A 17,234-nucleotide genomic window follows, 5' to 3' on the forward strand; every position below is an offset into this window, starting at 1 on the left:
AAGAACATTCCCTACTGGGTGCTCCAAAGAAACCCCAGTTCCGGAGAGGCTGCTCAGGCAGCTGGAACAGGTCTAGCCCAAGGGCCTTCGGGCTTGTCAACCCCAAATTATTTTGAGACATGTCTGCTTTTTTGTTTTTTGAACATATTTTGAAGAAGATCCAGGTGTCCCAGGCAGTGTGTAGCTTCTGAGATGGATCAGTAAGCTTCCTCAGGGAAGTAAGATCAGGGTTGTCTGTTGAAAAGAGCACAGGCCTTGGTGTGAGACAGGGTGGGGTTGGAATCTGACTCTACCCCCTGCAGAGATGGGACATTATAAGTAAAAGAAAAATAAAAGAAAAAACTAATAAAAAGATAGGAAACTCATCTTCTTCGAGTAGCCATTTCCTTCTCTACCATTCTGAAAGATTTCTTTGAAAAGTAGAGATAATGTATATAAAGTGTGGCACATTTCAGATGTTCAGTAAATAGTATATATTATTATTCAACTGGGTGGTCCTTTCTCCAGAAACTGGATGCATAGGTGGATATGGAATCTTCTGTCTAAAACATTTTCTCTACTTGCCAAATCTTACCTAGCTTCTTTCTTCATAGTTTGTTCTTTTTGCCCTTCATTATTCAAGGAAAAAAAAATTAAAGAAGCAACTGAAGTATTGAGGCTGTCTGGATCTCTTTTGTCAAGGGAACCAAAATCTTTCCCAATTCATGATGTATAGGGTGAGTCTGAGAAGCATTTTTGAATCCTGCATAGAAATCTTAATTCTCACACAGTACTTAGAAAGAGTGCTTACATACACTATATCTGTAAATTCTTATGACAACCCCATGAAAAAATATTTTCCCTCATTTTAAGGTGGAAACTGAGACTCAAGAGAAGGTAAGATTTGGTTAAGTTCACACAGACAGAAAGCAGGAGAACTTGATTTCAAAATAAGATGTTCTGATTCCTTTTTCTTTTTCTTTTTTCCATGTTATCCAGGAAAGGAAACTCTTCAAACCACTGTCAGCCTTTGATACCAACGTTTCTTGATTTGGCTAGTCGAGAACAGGGCTCTTATGGAGGAGAGACAGGACAAGTAACTGGCTGGAGGGGAGGGCTGGACCTGGCAGTGATCTGGAATTTGGAGTGCCAAGAACCAAGGGAGGATGAAGCTGGTGTCTCCTAAGGCAGCAAGGTGTAGTAGGAGAGCACTGGGTATCTTGAAATGTGGGATGCCAAAGAGAGGAAATTGTACCTGAAAAAGAGTTGGAGGGGTACTAAAAATAAACTTCCTCTTAATTGTAATTTCACTTTGGGCCACCTCCACCTCTCTTCTTTACTGACTTCATAAATTTTTTCTGACTTTTTCCATGGCCTTTTCTCAGGAATCCTGTCATCCACAAGAATGAAGTTCAGTTCATTTGTATACTGAGAAGGGCCAGGGACATGGCAAAATGGAAGTCCACCATCCCAGGTGAGGCCATATGGAAGGAGAGAGTCTGGTGAGGGGACTAAGGAGCAAAACTCTGGTGAATTCAGCAGGCAGAGGCGGAGTACAAGGCCAGGAGCAGAGTTGTACAGATTAACAGTTAGCTGAAATGGGTAAAAGCCAGAGTCAAGGATGTAAACACTGGTATTTGAAGGGCAAGGACCAGGCAGCCAGATATGGGATGAGAATCCAGGGATATCTGGAAGCAACTTCTAAGAGTGAGGATGACCAAAAGCAGAAGTATCAGAGGATATGAGGACAACTGTAGGGGTGCCTGGGTGACTCAGTCAGTTAAGCATTTGCCTTTGGATCCTGGGGTCCAGTGATCAAGCCCTGTATCAGGCTCCCTGTTTAGTGGGGAGTCTGCTTCTCCTTCTGCCTTTGCTCCTCCCCTCTTTTCTGGCAGTCTTTCTCTCAAATAAATTAAATAAGAAAGGGAAAGAAAGAAAAAAAGAAAGAAAGGAAGGAAGGAAGGAAGGAAGAAGGAGGAAGGAGGAAGAAGGAAGAAGGAAGAAGTAAAAGAAAAAAAAAGAAAAGAAAGGACAACTGTACATATGTGTTTGCATGTACTTTTGTGTATGTGTTTTGTGTGTTTGAACAAATGATAAAATTGCTAGGGCAGCTCAAGTCATGGGAACACAGAATATTAGAACTAGAACTAGAAGGAGTCTTAAATCATCTCATGTAAATTGGAGCTCAACAGATGAGTGATTGACCTGAAGTCACAGAACCACCCAGTGACATAGCTAGCATGCTTCTCTATGGTTCATTGTCTTTAGCATGGAGTCAGGAAAATACCTCAACAAGGAATCAGAGGCAAAGAATAAAAAACAGCCCTCAAAAGTTGCCAATCAACAGCATAAATATGAAGACAAAAAGAAGAGAGGAAAATGTTCACACATTCAGATTTGAAAAGTACCATACATGAGAAGACAATTTAGTCTTAGGAAAAACAGATCCTAAAAGCAGAAAATGCATAAGAATATTGTCTCAGAAGAAATGCAAAAACACAAAAAGATTACTTTTATGGGCAGCTTGATGCCAAAGTTTTATAATAAAGTGCATGCCATAAATATTTGATTTTGCTTGAAGAAATACAAGGAACTGGTTTGTGTGAGAGGAAGGAGGCTAGATGTTCACTGCAATATAAATTTAAAAAGAGGATGAATAAACCTAGTTTATTAGCTGAAAGGCTGCAATTGGGTGTTCCAATAAAATGGCTTCCTGTAGGCTTCTAGCAATTTATAAATACACAGAGAGAGTTTCAGAAACAAGGAGTTCACTGAGGCTATAAACTAAGCCTTGGTTTTCACTCTTGTCCCAGAAACAGTTAGATAGACTATTGCTTAAAATGGAAAAACTTTAAACAAAATGAGATGAGCAAAAGTTATAGAATTGGGATGTGGAGGGTTATAGCATAGAGAAATGTAATACATATCCCAGCTAAGACATAAGTGACAGTAGAAAGGTGGTAAGTGAACCTATATGGTTACCAGGTTCTTACATTTGATAGGAAGCAATACAATATTAATTCTAAGACTCTGAAAAGTTAGGAATATATCTTGTAATGTTTAAGCAATCACTATTAAAAATGCAAAAAAAGCTAACAGATAAAGTGGAATTATTAACAGTTTTCAATTAATCCAAAAGAAACCAAGAAAAGAGAAAGAGAGAAAAATAAAATAGATGGGACCAATAGAAAATGAAGAACAAAACATAGACTTTAATGCAATCAAATTAGTAATTACACTAAGTGTAAAAGGACTAAACACTTCAAATAAATAACAGAGATTGTCAGAATGGACAAAAGGCAATATTCAAGTTTATGCTGTCTATAAGGGACTCACTTAAAATATAAAGACACAGATAGATTAAAAATCAATAGCTAGAAAAATATGCTATGCCAACAGCAAGCATGAGAAAGCTGATGTGACTATATTAATATTAGACAAAGTAGACTTCAAGGCAGAAAGTATTATTGGAGATAAAATGGGAGCCTTTCAAAATATCAGACATTTGCAAACACTGGGATTAATGTTATTTCCTGTCCTTGACAAATCTTTGAAGTTGTAGTTAAGCACTTTAAAGAGTGATAAATTAGGACTATATACTTGGGAAAATACATGAACAATAAAATATGTCACTATAAAAAATAATAAGGCAAGGATATTACTACCAAAAAGAAAAGATTTCATTCTTCCAGATGGCTGGGTGATATTCCATTATATATATAATGTGTATATAATATGTGTATTATATACTATATTACATATTAATATTATATTATATTATTGTAATACATTAATTATTATATTTTTTATTATATATTAATAATATATATAATATATAAAGGGAATTCAAGAAGACTGGAGTTTCCATTCCACAGTGTCTGGGGAAATGCTAGAAGAGCAGGGCTCTCATTGTTTAATGTCCAGCATTTAACTTCCAGAGAGCTTCTTTTCTACTCATTATGTATGGCCCAGAGTTGCTGGGAGAGGTAATCAGACTATATGATATCATCCTTTGAACTCCCTGGAGAGCTTGACTGACAGTAAAGCATGTGGTAGATAGATAGAGTGAGTGAGTGAGCTAGAGCTACAGATCTTCTTTATCCATTCATCAGTTGATGGACATTTGGGCTCTTTCCATAATTTGGCTATTGCTGATAATGCTGCCATAAACCCCAGGGTGCATGTGCCCTTTCAAATCAGTATGTTTGTATCCTTTGGGTAAACACCTGGTAGTATAATTGCTGGCTCATAGGGTGCTCTACTTTTAACTTCGTGAGGAACCTCCATACTGTCTTTGCTGACTCCAAAATATACGTGCTACTGTTTGCCTCCCCCCACATACATACATAACATGACTCCAGATTGCATTACACTTTGGTGATTCTGCTATTTCTAGAACTTCTTCTTTCTTTTCCTTATCCCTTCCATTCCCTTCTAGACTTTCTCCTTCATATCCAATACCATTTAATTAAGTGGGAATAAATTACAATATCCACAGGAACTATGTTTTACACTCATTTTAAAAACAAATGGTCTAAGAAGTCCAGCAGGAGACTTTGTATCTCTTCTGTGTGAAGACAGAATTGAAGTGAATTACTCACTCTTAGAAGCTCTAGATCCAGAGTCATGATCTGGGCAACCACACTACTCACAATCCTTATCTCAAGATGTGGGGCACTGTTTTGCTACAACTATAAAAATGACAAATGTAAGGGGGAAGGAGCAAGATAGTGTAGGGGTAGGAGACCTAAATATCATCAGGTCCCAGAAGTTCAGCTAGATAGGAACAAAACCATTCTGAATACCTACAAATTCAACAGGAGATTGAAGAAAAGAAGAGAAGCAATTCTACAAACAGAAAAGCGACCACTTTCTGGAAGGTAGAACATGCAGAGAAGTGAACCTGAGGTCACATATGGGAAGAGAGACTGTGGGGAGGGGGGCCAGCTCCCAGCAAGCGGTAGAGCAGGGGAGCACAAAATCGGGACTATTAGAAGTCTGCTCCACTGAGGGATGGGGCTCCAAAGGCTAAGCAGGTGGTGGAGCCCTCATGGGGACTGTGTGGTCTCAGGATCCGCAGGGTCACAGAAAGATGGGGTGTGCTTAAGTGTGGCAGAGCTCCCAGGTCAGAGTGGGGAAGCCGGCTGCAGAGACGGAGCCAATGGGGGATCGCTCAGCTCAGGGTTACCTTAAACCATGATCTGAGGAACAGTTGGGCCACTGCTCTTTGAGCCAGGACTCAAAGAGTGGCAGATCCAAGAAGACTCACCTTCTTCCTCCAGGAGGAGTGGCATGGGAGCACTATAGGAATCGGCTGGGTTCGGAGACTCCAAATGGGGCTGTGCACCAGAGATAGAAATGCTCAGTCACAGGCCAGGTGAGCTCAGAGTGCAGCTGGAGACCAGGGAGATGGGAGTGATTGACTGCTTTTCTCTGAGGGCACACTGAGGAGTGGGGCCCCAAGCTCTGATTGGGAGGCCTCCATCTTTATTCTCCGCCTCCAAAGCTGTACGGAAAGCGTTCAGGGAACAAAATCTCCCAAGAGCGAACCCAAGCAGATTGCTTAGCCTGGCCCCTGGCAAAGGCAGTGCAATTCCACCTTGGGCAAAGACTCTTGAGAATCATTGCAACAGGCCCCTCTTCCAGAAGATTAGCAAGAGCATCCAGCCAAGAACAAGTTCACTAATCAGTGAGAACTGTGGAACTTGAGAGCAAGGGAAAGCAACACATAGAATTCATGGCTTTTTTCCCATGATTCTTTAGTCTTTCAAAGATAAATTTTCTTAATTTTATTTTTTTCTTATTCTATTTTTTAAGATTTCTCCTTTTTCCTATTTTAATGTTTTTAATTATTTTGTCTTATCAATACCTTTTTAAAAATCTTTTGAGGGGTTCCTGGGTGTCTCAGAGGGTTAAGCCTTTGCCTTTAGCTCAGGTCATGGGCTCAGGGTCCTGGGATCAAGCCCTGAATTGGGCTCTCTGCTCAGCAGGGAGTCTGCTTCCCCCTCTCTCTCTGCCTGCCTCTCTGCCTACTTGTAATCTCTCTCTCTCTCTCTGTCAAATAAATAAAATCTTTAAAAAAAACTTTTAAAATTTTCATTGTTATATTCTACCTTCATTGTATTTAGCCTTATTTTTTGATACATATAGGTTTTTATTTCCTTAAAATTTTGGGATACAGTTTCTTCTAACAGATCAAAATACACCCTAAATCTAGTGCATGGCTTTGTTCTAGTCTCCAGCTTGCTTATATTCTTTCTTCCTTTTTTTCCTTTTTTCAGTCGACTTCTTTTTGACAGACAGAGATCACAAATAGGCAGAGAGGTAGGCAGGGGGTGGGGGGGAATCAGGCTTCCCGCTGAGTAGAGAGCCTGATGAGGGGCTCGATCCCAGGATACTGTGATCATGACCCAAGCCAAAGGCAAAGGCTTAACCCACAGAGCCACCCAGGCACCCCTCAACCAACTTCTTATCATTCCTTTTTTAGAATCTTTTTAAATTTTCATCCTTACAATCATATTCCATCCTTTCATTGTGTTTACCCTTATATTTGTATATATATAAATTTTTCTTTCTTTAAAATTTTGGGAGGTAATTTCTTCTAACGGACCAAAATACGCCCAAAATCAAGAGTGTGGCTCTGTTCTATTCACCAGTCATTATATATATCTATATATATATACACACATTTTATTATATTTATATTATATTTATATAAATTTATATTTATATAAATATATATTCTTATATTTATATTTATATCTATATTTATATTTTGTTTGTTTTTCCTTTTTTCCTCCTTCCTTCTCCCCCTGGGTTTGGGTCTCCTCAGATTTGGTCAGCGTATATTTTTCTGGGTCATTGCTACACTTTTATAATTTTGTTCTTTCATTCATCTCTTCTTATCTGGATAAAATTACAAGGTGGAAAACCTCACAACAAAAAGAAAGAGCAAGAGGCAGTGATGATGGCTAAGGACCTAATCAATACAGACATTAGTAAGATTTCAGAACTAGAGCTCACAATGATAATTATCAAGGTGCTAGCTGGGCTCCAAAAAAGGCATGGAAGATACTAGAGAATCCATTTCTGGAGAAATAAAATCCCTTTCTGGAGAAATGAAAGAACTAAAATCTAACCAAGTTGAAATCAAAAAAGTTCTTAATGAGGTGAATCAAAAATGGAGGTTCTTACTCCTAGGATAAATGACACAGAGGAGAGAATTAGTGATATAGAAAACCAATTGATGGAGAATAAAGACACCGAGAAAAAGAGAGACAAATAATTACTGGACCATGAAGGGGACAATTTGAGAAATAAGTGACACCATAAGACATACAATATTAAAATAATTGGGATCCCAGAAGAGGAAGAAATGGAGAGGGGGGCAGAGGATGTACTGGAGCAAATTATAGTGAGAATTTCCCTAATTTGGCAAAGGGAAGAAGCCTCAAAATCCAGGAGGCCAGAGAACACCCCCCCCCCTTAAAATCAATAAAAATAGGTCAACAGCCCCCCCCCCCCATCACCTAATAGTAAAGCTTACAAGTCTCAGTGACAAAGAGAAAATCCTGAAAGCAGCTTGGGACAAGAGGTCTGTAACATACAATGGTAGAAATATTAGATTGGCAACAGACCTATCCACAGAGACCTGGCAGGCCAGAAAGGATTGGCATGATATATTCAGAGCACTAAATGAGAAAAATATGCAGCCAAGGATATTATATCCAGCTAGGCTGTCATTGAAAATAGAAGGAGAGATAAAAATTTCCAGGACAAACAGAAACTAAAAGAATTTGCAAACACCAAACCAGCCCAACAGGAAATATTGAAAGGAGTCCTCTGAGCAAAGAAAGAGCCTGAAAGTATCAGACAATAAAGGAACAGAGACAATATACTGTAACCGTCACCTTACAGGCAATACAATGGCAGTAAATTCATATCTTTCAATAGTTACCCTGAATGTAAATAGAATAAATGCCCCCAATCAAAAGACACAGGGTATCAGAATGGATTAAAAAAAAAAAAAAAGACCCATCGATATGCTATCTGCAAGAAACTCATTTTGTACCCAAAGACACCTCCAGATTTAAAGTGAGGGGGTGGAAAGCAATTTACCATGTTAATGGGCATCAAAAGAAAGTGAGGTGACAATCCTTATATCAGGTAAATTGGATTTTAAGCCAAAGACTATAATAAGAGATGAGGAAGGACAGCATGTCATACTTAAAGGGTTGGTCCAACAAGAAGATCTAATAATTTTAAATATCTATGCCCCTAACATAGGAGCAGCTGATTATGTAAACCAATTAATAACAAAATCAAAGAAACAAAATTAAAATCAACAATAATACAATAATAGTAGGGGACTTTAACACCTCCCTTACTGATGGACAGATCAGCTAAGCAAAAGATCAACAAGGAAATAAAGGTTTTAAATGACACACTGCACCAGATGGACATCACAGATATCTTCAGAACATTCCATTCCAAAGCAACAGAATACACATTCTTCTCTAGTGCACATGGAACCTTCTCCAGAATAGATCACATCCTGGGTCACATATCCGGTCTCACCCAGTACCAAAAGACTGAATTCATTCCCTGCGTATTTTCAGACCATAATGCTCTGAAACTAGAACTCAATCACAAGAGGAAAGTTGGAAAGAACTCAAATACATGGAGGCTAAAGAGCATCCTACTAAAGAATGAATGTATCAACCAGGAAATTAAAGAAGAACTTACAAATCCATGGAAACAAATGAAAATGAAAACAACTGTTCAAAATCTTTGGGACACAGCAAAGAGTCCTGAGAGGAAAGTATATAGCAATACAAGCCTTTCTCAAGAAACAGGAAAGGTCTCAAGTATACAATCTAACCCTACACCTAAAGAAGCTGGAGAAAGAACAACAAAGAAAGCCTAAACCCAGCAGAATCAGAGAAATACTAAAGATCAGAACAGAAATCAATGAAATAGAAACCAAAAGAACAGTAGAACAAATCAAAGAAACTAGGAGGTAGTTCTTTGAAAGAATTAATAAGATTGGTAAACCCCTGGCCAGACTAATCAAAAAGAAAAGATAAAAGACCCAAATCAATAAAATCATGAATAAAAGAGGAGAGATCACAACCAACACCAAAGAAATACAAACAATTGTAAGAATATATTATGAGCAACTATACACCAGCAAATTTTATTATCTGGAAGAAATGGATGCATTCCTAGAGACATAAACAACCAAAACTGAACAGGAAGAAATAGAAAACCCGAACAGACCCATAACCAGTAAGGAGATTGAAGCAGTCATCAAAAATCTCCCAACAAACAAGAGCCCAGGGTCAGAAGGCTTCCCAGGGGAATTCTACCAAACATTTAAAGAAGAATTAATACCTATTCTCCTGAAACAGTTCCAAAAAAATAGAAATGGAAGGAAAACTTCCAAACTCATTTTATGAGGCTGGCATTACCTTGATACCAAACCCAGCCAAAGAGACCCAGTCAAAAAGGAGAATTACAGACCAATATCCTTGATGAACACAGATGCAGAAATTCTCACCGAAATATTAACCAATAGGATCCAACAGTACATTAAAATGATTATTCACCACAACAAAGTGGGATTTATTCCTGGGCTGCAAGAGTGGTTCAACATCTGCAAATCAATCAATGTGATACAATACATTAATAAAAGAAAGAAGAGGATCCATATGATATTTTTTTTAAAGATTTTATTTATTTATTTATTTGACAGAGAGATCACAAGCAGGCAGAGAGGCAGGCAGAGAGAGAGGAGGAAGCAGGCTCCCCGCTGAGCAGAGAGCCCGATGCGGGGCTCGATCCCAGGACTCCGAGATCATGACCTGAGCCGAAGGCAGCGGCTTAACCCACTGAGCCACCCAGGCGCCCCCCATATGATGTTCTAAATAAACACTAAGAAAGTATTTGACAAAGTATAGCATCTTTACTTGATCAAAACTCTTCACACTGTAGAGGTAGAGGGTACATACCTCAATGTCATCAAAACCATCTATGAAAAGCCCACAGCAAATATCATTCTCAGGGGGAAAAACTGAGAGCTTTCCCCCTAAGGTCAGGAACACAGCAGGGCTGTCCACTATCACTACTGCTATTCAACATAGTACTAGAAGTCCTAGCCTCAGCAATCAGACAACAAAAAGAAATAAAAGACACTTGAATCAGCATAGAAGAAACAAAACTCTCACTCTTAGGAGATGATATGATACTTTATGTGGAAAACCCAAAAGACTGCACTCCATAACAGCTAGAACTCATACAGGAATTCAGTAAAGTGTCAGGATATGAAATCAATGCACAGAAATCAGTTGCATTTCTATACACCAACAGCAAGACAGAAGAAAGAGAAATTAAGGAGTCAGTCCATTTACAATTGCACCCAAAACCATAAGATACCTAGGAATAAACCTAACTAAAGAGGCAAAGAATCTGTACTCAAACTATAAAAACTATAAAGTACTTAGAAAGAAATTGAGGAAGACACAAAGAAATGGAAAAACATTCTATGCTCATGGATTGGAAGAACATGTGAAAATGTCTATACTACCTAGAGCAATCTACATATTTAATGCAATCCTTATCAAAATACCATCTTTTTTTTCCCCAAAGAAATGGAACAAATAATCCTAAAACTTATATGGAGCCAGAAAAGACCCTGAACAGCCAGAGGAATATTGAAAAAGAAAACCAAAGTTGGAGGCATCATAATTCCAGACTTCAAGCTCTATTACAAAGCTGTAATCATCAAGATAGTATGGTACTGGCACAAAAACAAACACATAGGTCAGTGGAACATAATAGAAAGCCCAGAAATGGACCCTCAACTCTATGGCCAACTAATCTTCAACAAAGCAGGAAAGAATGTCCAATGGAAAAAAGAGAGTCTCTTCATCAAATGGTGTTGGGAAAATTGGACAGCCACATGCAGAAGAATGAAAATGGATCTTTGCTTTACACCACACACAAAAATAGACTCAAAATGGATGAAAGACCTAATGTGAGACAGGAATCCATCAAAATCCTTGAGCAGAACATAGGCAGCAACCTCTTCGACCTCAGCCGCAGTAACTCCTTCCTAGGTACATCACCAAAGGCAAGGGAAGCAAGGGCAAAAATGAACAACTAGGACTTCATCAAGATCAAAATCTTTTTCACAACAAAGGAAACAGTCAACAAAACCAAAAGACAAGCAACAGAATGGGAGAAGATATTTTCAAATGACATATCAGCTAAAGGGCTAGTATCCAAAATCTATAAAGACTTATCAAACTCAACACTCAATGAACAAATAATCCAATCAAGAAATGGGCAGAAAACATGAACAGACATTTTTGCAAAGAAGACATCCAGATGGCCAACAGACACATGAAAAAGTGCTCAACATCACTTGGCATTGGGGAAATACAAATCAAAACCACAGTGAGATACCACCTCACACCAGTCAGAATGGCTGAAATTAACAAGACAGGAAATGACAGTTGTTGGCAAGGATGCAGAGAAAACTATACAGATGTTGGCAAGGATGCAGAGAAAGGGGAACCCTCCTACACTGTTGGTGGGAATGCAAGCTGGTGCAGCCACTCCGGGAAACAGTATAGAGGTTCCTCAAAAAGTTGAAAATAGAGCTACCCTACAACCCAGCAATCGCACTATGGGGTATTTATTCTAAAGATACAAATGTACTGATCTGAAGGGGCACATGCACCCAAATGTTTATACCAGCAATGTTCACAATTGCCAAACTATGGAAAGAACCTAGATGTCCATCAACAGATGAATGGATAAAGAAGATGGGGTATATATCTACAATGGAATACTATGTAGCAATCAAAACCCACAAAATCTTGCCATTCATAATGATGTGGATGGAACTAGAGGGTATTAGCTAAGTGAAATAAGTCAATGGGAGAAAGACAATTATCATATGATCTCTCTGATATGAGGAATTTGAGAGGCAGGGCAGGAGTTGTGGTGGGAGGGGAGGGAAAAAATGAAACAAGATGGGATCAGGAGGGAGACAAACTATAGGAGACTCTTAATCTCAGTGGTGGTGGGGGAGAAATAGCGTGACTGGGTTATGGACATTGCGAGGGTATGGCTATGGTGAGTGCTATGAATTGTGTAAGACTGATGATTCACAGACCTGTGCCCTTGGAGCAAATAATACATTATATGTTAATTAAAAAATGAGAAATGTAATTAGCAGGTAAATACTACCTTCATCTCTCTTCTTCAGAAGCTACATCCCTGGTAATTTCTCCTCTTCTTTTTCCTTTTTCCCTCACTTCACTTTTTTTCCCCCCTCACTTCACTTTTCCAAGAAGAAGCAACTTGAGCCCTTCAGAAACTCTACAACTATATAATGAGCATCACTATTAACAGTCACCAAAAATGGTATCTATCAGTGACATATCCCTCCCCAAATCTCCTATCCAGACACCTGCAGTTTACTTTTCAATGTTTCTCTGCATGTAGAGCTATGGGAAGGACCAAAGCTTGGGAAGAATTACACAGTTCAGGGATCAGAATTGATCTAATGGAAGTTGATAAGGCTTGTTTGCCTGGGGTCATTGATTTGTAGCCAAGCCAGCTCAATGAGTCCAGTTTCTAACTTATCACTTTTCACCCTTCATCAAGAGAGGCACTGGTAAGATCGCTGAATCCACAAAGCCAGTATTGTCAATTGTGATTTAAAAGAGTGTGGGATTCACTTTCTCTAACACAAGAGGGAAACCAAAGCTGACTCAACTAAGAGAAGGGCAAGAGGAGTCCTGGCCGGTGTCATCTCACCTGGAGAGGGAATTCAGAGAAGACTGGGATTTCCATTGTACAGTGTCAGGGGAATGCTAGAAGAACAGGGCTCTCATTGTTCAACATCCAGGATTCAACTACCAGAGATGAGAGCTTCCTTTCTACTCATTACCTATGGCCCAGAGTTGCTGGGAGAGGTAATCAGACCATATGGTAACATCCTTTGAACTCTCTGGAGAGCTTGAGTGACGGTAAAGCATGAGGGATCCTTATCAACTCTAACTCTCTTAGGCGCTCCTCTCCATCTTTGACACCTGTGCACAGTCACTCACAGTGGTTCTTTCTTCATCCTGTGCTGCTGCTGTTGCTTTCCAGCCCATTCAAAGCTCCCTCCAGGAAATAGCAAATAACATTTAAACCGATGGCAGTGTCCTAAGTGTCAAAGCCAAACCTGAGAGTTTAGCATGAATTCTGCCTCTTTGCAAAGAGTAGAGTATTAACAGCACACACTAATTCCACAAATTGGAGACCATCAAGAGAGACCTTAGTCCTTAGGCAGCATTATTGTGCCTACATTAACTTTCCCCAGAAGGAAATATGGTATTTTTTCCCCTCTATATTCTCTATGTTCTTCTCCTTCATCAATCAGAAATTTTATTTGTTTTTGCATCAAAAAGTAGGCTTTACAAAAGGCTCTAAGATTTTAAGGATGCTAACAAAAAAGCAAACATGAATGAAAACATTACTTTTTATTTTTTTAAGTTTTTATTTAAATTCCAGTTAGTTAACTTACAATGTAACATTAGTTTCCAGAGTACAATACAGTGACCCCACACTTCCATACATCACACCTGGTGCTCATCACAAGTATCCCTCTTAATCTGCATCACTCCACCCCCTCCCCTCTGGTCACCATCAGTTTGTTCTCTATAGTTAAGAGTCTATATCTTGGTTTGTCTCCCTCTCTTCCTCTCTTTTTTCCTTCCCCTTTGCTTGTTTGCTTTGTCTCTTAAATTCCACGTATGAGTGAAATTATATGGTATTTGTCTTTCACTGACTGACACTGATGGGCACTTGGGCTGTTTTCATAATTTGGCTATTGTAGCCTGCTATCAAATCAGGTGACATGTATCCCTCGGAGTTATTTTTTTTTTTGTATTCTTTGGGTACATGTTATTTTTATTAGAAAAAAAAATTCTTTCCAGGAAGATCTGAGCATTGCAGATATGTGGAAGAATGTGAGGTCACTTCAAAATACAGCAAGTTGAATTTAACCTCCCGTTATGAGCAGTGATTCAGTCTGCCAATTAAGTATCTGGGCAATACAGAAATGGACCCCATTTGCCAGCAAATAAAAACATGTTTTACTGCAATATACTGCATTCTGAAAACATTCCCCTGACCCTCATAAGCTTAATAATCACACTACTGTCTAAATAAGATATCTTTTCTCTACCAACCTCTCCTCTGTGCTGCCTGAATATATCCCATCTGGTCAATAAATCTAAAATTCAGAGGCTTATATCCTACTTTTATTTTTCAAAATAGGGTTTCTAAAAAGGCATCATTCAAAAACACTTATAAAAACATATGGATTCTTCCTTGAGAACATTACATATGCATAGACACATACATACATAAAGGAATATATATAAATTTATATACATTCTTTGCTAAATTCATGAAGAAGAAAAGGCTGTCAACTATCACCATTTCTATATCCATTTACCATTATTCTGGGGGCACCTGGGTGGTTCTTGATTTCAGCTCAGGTCATGATCTCAGGGTCATGAGACTGAGCTCCGCGTCCGGTTCTGTGCTGGGCATGGAGCCTGCTTAATATTCTCTCTCGCTCCCTCTGCCTCTACTCCTCCCCTCTCTAAAAAAATCACACACATTATTCCTTAAGTATTAGATAAATTAGGCAACAAGAAAAAAGGAAAAGTGCAGCATTTGGTGATACTATGATAATTGCTTGGAGTAGCCACTACAATCCACTAAAAATTATTATAAATAATAAGAAATTGAAGTTGTCCAGGTACAAAATTAATATTGAAAATCAAAAGTCTTCCTGTCCATAAACAACATCTGCTTAGAATTTATAATGGGACAAAAGATCGTGTTGAAATGAGAACAAAAGGTAAAACACATAGGAGTAACTCTAAAAATAATATGCAAGAAAAGTGTAAAATGGTACTGGGGAATCCCCCAAAAATCTTAAATGAAAAGTCATATCTATTCTTACCCAGGAAGTCTCAACATCACAAAGATTTCAATTCTTTCTAAATTAACCTAAAATGTATGCCATCCTCATAAAATATGAACAGAATATTTTTCTAACTAGACAAAGTGGTTGCCAGGACAATTCTGGGGGGAAACAGTGAAAGAAGTCTATTTTGCCAAATTTTAGCTAATTAAAAAAGTATGGTGCTGGTTCATAAATGCATCAGTAGACTAGAAGAATAGAAAATCAAGAATTTGACTCGAATTTACACAGGAATTTTGTATAAGATAAAGGTAGAATCTTAAATCAGTGAAGAACAGATGAATTATTCAATAAATAGTGTTATCGCTTCTCGGCCTTTTGGCTAAGATCAAGTGCAATAAATAGTGTTAAAACAAGTGGGTAGTCATCTCCGGAAAAAATTATACCTGTATTCTAAAATTAATAATAAAATAAAAACCAAGTACCTCAAAGATTAAAATGTGAAAAAACTTAAGTCCTAAAAGTATTAGAAGAAAACATGAGGAAATTATTTTTATAATCTTGTAGTGGGGGAAGCCCTCTCTAATGTGTCAGACACTGAGTTGTCTGTCCATTATATTCGACACTCACTTCCCCACTTCTCACTGGCTAAATAAAACCCCAATTCTATTCAGGGGGGGCAATACGCCCAACCCCCCAAAATGGGTCATGATGGCAGGGTTCTTCTCCACTTTTGTAACCTCTGCAACAATGGTGGCCATGTGACTTGGTTTTGGCCAATGAAACATAAGTGGAAATCTACTGGAAAAATCTCTTAGCTTTCCCAATAAAAAAATGGAAAAACATATTGGCACCCATCCCCTTTGAAAGTCTGAAATAAATAACCTGGGTACCAGAAGGGAAAGGTTAGGAGAATAGAATAAGGGACATTGGTTCTGACATGGTAATAACAACCACCAATCCTAGAATTTTCGCTATGAGATAGAAAAAAAAATCCAATGTACTTGAGCTATTGTGTATAGACTTTTGCTTTCTTACAGTTGTATGATACTTGCATTCCTAACTGACAAGCTGAGAATGCTCTAAAACTCAGAAGCCTTAAAGGAAAAGACTGAACAATTTGACAACATTTCAAATTTTTAAAATTTTTTGCTCCCAAAAAGGATATCAAAAAGAAAAATTGAGATATTTAAAGTTTACATCACAGCCAAAGGGTTAATGTCTTTACTATATAATAAAGAGCTCACCGAATAAAAAGTAAAAAGACCATAGTCCACTAGGACAATGGCCAAGGGATACCAACAGAGCATTTGCAGGGAAAAAGAAATACAAGGAATACAGATGATTCTTAACCCTGTGAAAAGATATTCAACTTTACTCATAACAAAATAAGTGATAAAATAATTAACTGTAGTAATATCATTCCTATCAATTTGTTTGGAAGATATTTAAAACAAAATTAGACAAAGCACTGTATTTTTGAGGAAACCCAAACTCTGGCATTTCCATTAGGAATGAAAACCAGAATAACCTCCAAGGAGAACAACTTGTCAATGTCACAATTACAAATGTCACCCCAGCAGTTGCTCCCTGGTTACAAAACTAAAGGACTGAAAATGATCTAAACGCCCATCAAAATAGGGCTTGTTATTTAAATTATGGAATATCTATATAAGAAACTATTACAAAGAAAGATATACCATCTGATTTCATTTATATGGGGAATGCAAGAAACAAAACAAACAAACAAAGCAGAAACAGAGCCATAAATACAGAAAATAAGCTTGTGGTTGCCAGAGGGGACAGGGGGGAAATGGGCAAAACGGGTGAAGGGGAGTGGGAGGTACAGGCTTCCAGTTATGGACTAAGTCACGGGGAGGAATGTACAGCACAGGGAATGCGGTCAATGCTATTGTCATAGCTCTGTATGGTGACAGGTGGTGGCTACGCTTGCGGTGAGCCCAGCGTAACGCACGGGCTTGTCCAATCACGATATTGTACACCTGAAACTAATGTCACATTGTGTGTCAACTACACCTCAGTTTAAAAAAAGAGAGAGAAACTAAACCAATAAGACAAGTCAGAACTAAACTGATGAGAAAGGTAAAAGATAGTTGTTACTCTCCCCATCACCAGCAAGTCTGTAACTCTGATATAATAAAGCTGAATAGGTATGTCAAAAAATAATAAAATAAAAATGCGAATTCCTCCTCACTTAAAAAATAAAATAGTAGGGATGCCTGGGTGGCTCAGTCAGTTA

Source organism: Lontra canadensis, unplaced genomic scaffold (assembly GCF_010015895.1).
Source record: "Lontra canadensis isolate GAN:19392208 unplaced genomic scaffold, GSC_riverotter_1.0 scaffold9, whole genome shotgun sequence".
Lineage (NCBI taxonomy): Eukaryota > Metazoa > Chordata > Mammalia > Carnivora > Mustelidae > Lontra > Lontra canadensis.